Source organism: Leuresthes tenuis, unplaced genomic scaffold (genome assembly GCF_036924035.1).
Source record: "Leuresthes tenuis unplaced genomic scaffold, fLeuTen1.0.hap1 SCAF_19, whole genome shotgun sequence".
Taxonomy (NCBI): domain Eukaryota; kingdom Metazoa; phylum Chordata; class Actinopteri; order Atheriniformes; family Atherinopsidae; genus Leuresthes; species Leuresthes tenuis.
Window position 1 is genome coordinate 28,344,423 of NW_027325373.1, and position 6,533 is coordinate 28,350,955.

At 38.0% G+C, this 6,533-nt stretch overlaps 1 protein-coding gene across 1 annotated transcript in view; it reads left to right on the forward strand.

Annotated features, from left to right (window-relative positions):
- Positions 1-2,860, forward strand: part of LOC140276746 (DNA repair protein XRCC4-like) — an 88,851-nt gene extending 85,991 nt beyond the window's left edge. The window contains exon 9 of the transcript XR_011909051.1: positions 2,848-2,860. The gene's annotated coding sequence lies outside the window, so the exon portion shown is untranslated. The remainder of the gene's footprint in view (positions 1-2,847) is intronic.
- Positions 2,861-6,533: the final 3,673 nt, after the last annotated feature.

Below are 6,533 nucleotides of genomic sequence, written 5' to 3' on the forward strand. Positions count from 1 at the left end.
CTATATTATAATTAAGCCGTTTTCACTCGTTCATTAGAATCCTGAAATGTTCTAGAGATGTTCCAGAGTAGCGAATATGTCTGATTGGAAACTTTTTGCTGAGATCTTTTCACACAGTCATAGCAGCAGTTTGGACATGTGTATGTTAGTTAATAAGTTATAGCTTACAAAATTAGAAATATTTACCTCAGTTTGCTCAAATGTAGCACATTTTCCTTACATATAAAATGAAAATTAACCTAAAAACACCGCTGTACTTGTGTTAACATCTAGAGCTCTAAGGAAAGGAGTTCCATTGCTTCCTTAATTATCCTCTTTGGCATCAGATACGCTGGCCCATCCTTTTCCTCGAGAATTTTTCCAACCATCTTTCCTTAATCCCATGGTGTTTAAAAAGAGCTTTAGGAGAATCTGATAGAAGGTAATTTTTTTTGTTTATTCAACTGAAATCCAGGTCTCAAGTGGATTAAATCTTAATTCAAACTCCACAGTACAACAATCTGTGAGTTTATTGAGATTTTGATGGGCTGAGAATAAACATTATACTAATCTGGTGTAATATATTACAACATAGAACACAGAACTGAAAGATATTGGTGATTGTGTAATATATATTTAATTTAAGACAAATGGTAACCATACTTTCAAAAAAGTATTTATTTTTTACTAATACAAAGGAGACCTAAAGCAGCTACAAAGAGCAAATCAATAAAGGAATGCAATAAAGAGCAGAAACAAAAGTAACAAAAATTCAAAGCAAGTACAATGAGATGTAAATATCTACAAAGATACTTGAAACTTCCTTATGGAGACACAAAACAACCAAAAGAGGTTAAAAACAACTAAAGACACTTGTAAAAACACACAAATAGTCTAAAAAAAATAACCCCAAAAAGCAGTAGTAGTTAGTGGCTTATTGAGATAACCAGCATCACAAAGCTGGTTAATTTCTTAAGGGCTGAATATAAATCTTCATAAGCTCTCTGTTGGTGCCTTGCAAACACATGTCGAGATGTTGTAGCACATTGCTGCCACTTGGGGACAGTCTTTGAGTCTTGAGCTGTGCACTACAGTAGCCCTGAAGTGCAAATCACAAATCAAAAAACCCAACAAATTAAAAAACAACAAATCAGAAAACACAACCGCTAAACGGAAACGACAATGACACTAGCCAAACCGGAAAAGGTAGGTACCTTCAGGCGACATGAATCGTCGGTGATTGCACTGGTGGTCCGTCCTTTGTTTTAAGTCACAAACTTAAGACTTCAAATGGAAAAAAGGGAATTTTTAATGAAAAGTATGTGAGCAGCAATCACTGTGAGAGCTGTTTGAATCCTTTAAACTTTAAGAAAAGGAGCTCCAATGCTTCCTTATTCATCTTTTTTAGCAGAGGACACTCCATTATGAGAGAAAAAAGATGATTCTGTCCCAGAAATTCTTGTAGCCAGAACATTTAAACCAATACTCAATTATATTTCTCCAGTCATACAAATGGTTATTCATGTGGATAAATATGAGGATAGGAGTGTGAGCAGCCTGTGACAATACTTATTCTTCTGTTCTTTTTCAGTTAAAAACTTTGATAAATAGTCTACATTGTCTCTCATATGATAAATATGACATAACTTTCATATACAGTGTGATACGATTGCAAAAGACAAAGTATCTAAAGCGCTTTTTGTGGAATATTTATTAAATAAGTGTAGTTTCAGAGCTGCAGACTCACATCACAGATGAGTTTAAGTGTGGTTCCCTTTTCCTTAGGCCATAAGAAATTTTGCTACCATCATTCCTTAACCCATGACGTGTTCCACATGTTCAAGAAAAAGAACTTAGGAAAAGACAATAGGAGGAATCTATTCAACTGGAGCCCATATCTCTAGGGTAGAGTCTCCCAGTGTGAAACAGGAAGTTTAGCTCAAATTGTCTTTACTTTCCCCTTAAAACCTCCCTCAAGACCTATTTGAAGTGTTTAACATCTTTAAGCTCATGTTTTTGGTTTTATGGTAGTGATGATTCAGTCAGTTAAAACATCTTTTCTGAACGTAAAACTATCAGTCTTGTGGTTTGAGACAGAGACCAGACCCTGAAGCAGAAACTGACTCAAAGCAGGAGGTTTCAATATGTTTATTCACAAGACTCAGGGCAGTATTTCCAGGCTCTGAAGGTGAATCTCCACAGGTGACAGGGTTCAGCATGTAGGCAGGAACGGTCTCTGCTGGATTTTCCTACTGGGGCGACTGAGGCAGTGGTTATTTCTCCTGTGGGAGTGATTTCTGAAGTGGTGTGCGTTGCCTCTCCCCGCTGCTCGCGACTTCACCCACCTGTGGGCACGTCTTGACTCCCAGGGCACTTGGCCAGGGGCGCTGGGGCAGGCGCCGACCCACTGTGTGGCTGACTGGGGCGCTTGGCCCTCCCGGGTATTGGGTGGGGCCTCTGCCGGGGGGTTTGGGGGCGCTCGGGCTCCTGGGGCCCGGTTGCAGTACACGGCCCGTGTCTGGACGGCTGGGGCCTGTCGGGGTCGGTGGGCAGGGGGGGTGGGTGGGGTTGTGGGTTGTGGCTCTGTACACTTATACACTCATAACTAAGCACGGTTATCATGTAGGTCCTGTGCCATGGGTGTTGCATGTTCTCACACACACACACACACACACACACACACACACATTCATTAGCCCAGTTGATGTGTTATCCTGTGGTTTCAGGTCATCTATATCCACAGCTGTGTTGTATGCGATGCTTCTTGTGCTTGTTTTTCTCTGCTTGTCTGCTTTCAGGTGCTCCTGGTGGCGCTAAGGCTGGATTCCCCTCAGAGGCCGTGGATTGTCGTCTGTTTTATCTTTACAGCATTTTTAGCAGCTGGTTGTCTAGTTTTTCATTCTATTTCTGTCCTGTTTCTTCTTCTTTGCTCTTCCTCTTTCCCTGTTCCCCGGTCCAGTTCGGCACTATTACATGTTAAATATTGTGACAAAATTAAATAAATAATCAGTTGATAGGCATCAAGGGGAGCTTTACATTCATAAAGCTTCCCTTGGCAAATCAGAATAGGTATTCAGACTACAATTTTGCTGCCATAATGCTGGAAAGGACAAGGGGAAAAAAAAAAAAGCCACGGCTTTTGATAACAACTCTAAAGTAAATTAAAATTCACAGATTGGTGAAACTATTTTGCTTTTCAATTCAATTCTACCAAGTCCCAAAATGTTCACCTACATCCCACAAATAATTAAGATACTGTCAGTAGAAACCGAGTTCTATTATCTCCAAATCATTCAAAGTAAAAAATAACAAACCATCATAACAGATGTTTAAACTGAGAAATGATGTGATTAGTTCTGTAAAATGCATGATTGTTGTAAAGCTGATGCCAGAATTGAGTTTGAAAAACTGAGGAAAGGCAGGAAAAAAGTTAAGTTTTGTTAATACTAGAAGAACCTCATGGAACATCTCACAGTTTATGAGGGCCATTTTCCACAGGTGAAATATGTATAAAAACATTTTTAAAAAAGAGGCTGAGGCTGTCATAGCTCTGCGAAGGACTCTGAAAGGTAAAAAAATAGTTGAACACTTCATATGTTGGATGTGTTTTGATAGAAATAATACATAGTTTAAACACATTTGACTGTTTTATGTACAATGTTGTACAGTGAATGATGGAGAAAACTGCCATTTTAAAAAATAATCTATAAATACAATCTAAATATTGTGTTGTAGAGCGGTTCAGTGGTTCCCAAAGTTAGACTGGGTTCCCACTGTGGAGGCCCGCTGTAAATGATCTCCTGAAATGTTTGAAACCTATTTAAATGGATAAAAACAGCATTGTGGTGGAGCTGCTTCCATTGCCATTATGCCTTCCTTTTAATTTGCTCATTAGTAAAGTTTGTATATTTCGAGCAGACAAACTTGGGCCCACAAGTCTCTGCCACTATATTTTTGCGGCTTGACAGCTGAAAAGTTTGAGAATTCTCGTTCTAGATCTTGAGAGTACTTTGAGTTGCAAGATGGCGTATGTGGGCATGAATCAAAGCAAAAAGTTTTGTTCAAGGATGTGATTTTCTGTCTTGTAGAGAAACGGTGTAGAGAACAGCTTATTTGCTTAAACTATGCCCTGGCAGCTGTGTTATCCCACGATGTCATGTTCAAACAAACAGTCCCGATGAAACCAGCAAAAGGCTATGACTCAACACGAGAACCAACACGTCACCAAAATGCTGTCACTCAGCTCCTAAAACAGACCTTTACCTTGGCAGCGCGCTGGATTTCACTTTAGAATCAACTGAAAGCAGCACCATGAATGGCCTCGGTGTTTCGCGCTGGCGGCACCCCTCCCTTTGGAAACACGATGGACACATTACTGCATTACCCAGGAACTACACCTCTGCAAGCAGCCACCCTGAAGTCAGTCACAGCCTGGCTCAGGCCAATATGACCTTTGCTGACTGCTATTTTCTATTGCAAGTAAAGTGTGATTGCACATAATGATGTTTTTTTTACAAGAGGCTGTATAAAGAAAGAGGCAGACTTTTGGTTTATGTACTGTTTATTGCCCTTTTGTCTTTGGGTCCTTAAGGTTTGTCTTTATGTTGCAGGTATTACAAATGTTCCTTATGAACAATCATAAAATACACAAAATAAAAAAACAACATTTGGGTTTTCTTTTAACCTTGAAGGCAATAGTTCAGATCTTGGAAAATACAAGTTTTTGTTTGTGAGAAGGTTGAAACCATTTTTCTGTACAACTTTTCTTAGTAGAAAATAAAGGGATGTAAATAACAGATAAATCAATTTACCAGCACCTTCAAACTACACTTAATAACATAGGATGTAAACTTTAGAGGTGCTCATGGGCAGATCAGATTAGATCTAGATTAGATTAGATAGAACCAGTTTCACTTCCTCTTTTCTCAAGTCTTTCTGAAGTCTTGTGCTCCACAATCCATCAAAATATTCTGCGAAGAAACCTAATAGACTGCAGATTGATTCCAATCATTGAGTGTAAAACAAAGGGGACTGTTTTAGTTCTTCACCACTGCAGTGAACTCTTCAGCGTTCACTTTAAGGCTATTATTCTGTAAAACCTTTTTATCTTCCACATTGTTGATGGCTGATCATCACAGGAGGCTAGTTCTATTAGCAATTCCTCTCATAGGATAGCAAGCCTGTTGTTTGCCAAATAAAGCTAACGCTACGCCAGGCCCAAAGTGCCCCAAACCTGAGTGCATGCCAGCTGGGACTGTGTACAGTGATCTTACACTTGATCAATGTGTACCTGTGACTCTGTGATATCCTTACATGGAAGAAGCCCTTAGTGCTTCCATGCAGGAATTATTGGTATTCTGGATGCATTGTATTTTTGCCTCATTCAGCAGGCTGGAGCAGGTTGGCCATCAGCCTGCTGTATCTGATCAGTGAGCTCAGAGACAGGTTGGTCTGTTCAGCTTAATCTTTTAATGACATGTTGGTCAGCACTACTCACTGGTCTATATAGGGATTATAAGGAATTATTCACTGAGTCTGGTCCATTTTTTTCTTCAGCTCAAGTTTCTTGTTTTTACTCTGAATTTTAAAGCTTAGACAGCAACCAGGGAACCAGCTGCTGTCAGGAAACCAGTGCTCACTAAGGGTCTGGCTTTATCCCACGTGTGATCTCAGCTATGCCCACAGTACTCCAATATATGGTCAGAAAACGTTTTCTTTGCAAACCTCACATTTTTTTACATGGTATCCAGGGGCAATGTTTGATTTGAATATTAGTCTATTATATCTATTGATTACAATTTTAAAGTTTTCACAATGTATTTTTATTTAATAATTTAAAAAAAGAAATAAGACATTTTATATAAGTGTTGCCAACTTCTCTTGCTAGATTTGACTTTTTTAAATGAAAAGCACCAAGTGACAAATCTAGACACATTTTGCAAACACTTTCTCTTTCACTGATCAAACAGAAGCATGGAAAAATGGTGGAATTATGCTGAAATATATTACTGATCCACATTGTTAATCTATTTCACCTTTGTTTTTGTTCTAAATGACCTAAACCGTAAGTTAAATTCAATGCACCCCATTCATTTTTTTCTATTACTATCTTTCAGTGTTTTGTTCTTTGATCCTCCTTAAATGAAACTTGGAAGAAAATAATAAGCTAAGACTATATTCTATGTTCACTCTAAAAAGAAAGCCTAAAAACATGATGAACAATTTGGCAAACTGAAAGTAACACTAACTTTACATCCATTATCCTTGACTAGCTAAAACGTTAATTCTATAATAATATAATTCTTTATTATATTAATAATTATGATAGAATTAATTATAGAATTCTATAATCATTCCATAATAATTATTGTGTGAGCGTTCTTTTTTAAAACGAAAAAAGTTTGTGTCAAATTTGACTGATCTTTTTCACAATGAAGACTTGTGTGTGTGTGTGTGTTACAATGAAGACTATCATGCATCTTGTATCAGAAATCTCTAAATTAGTTCTTTCTGCATGTTGTTTTGTTATTAAAACACTCTTTAAATTGTTTTCA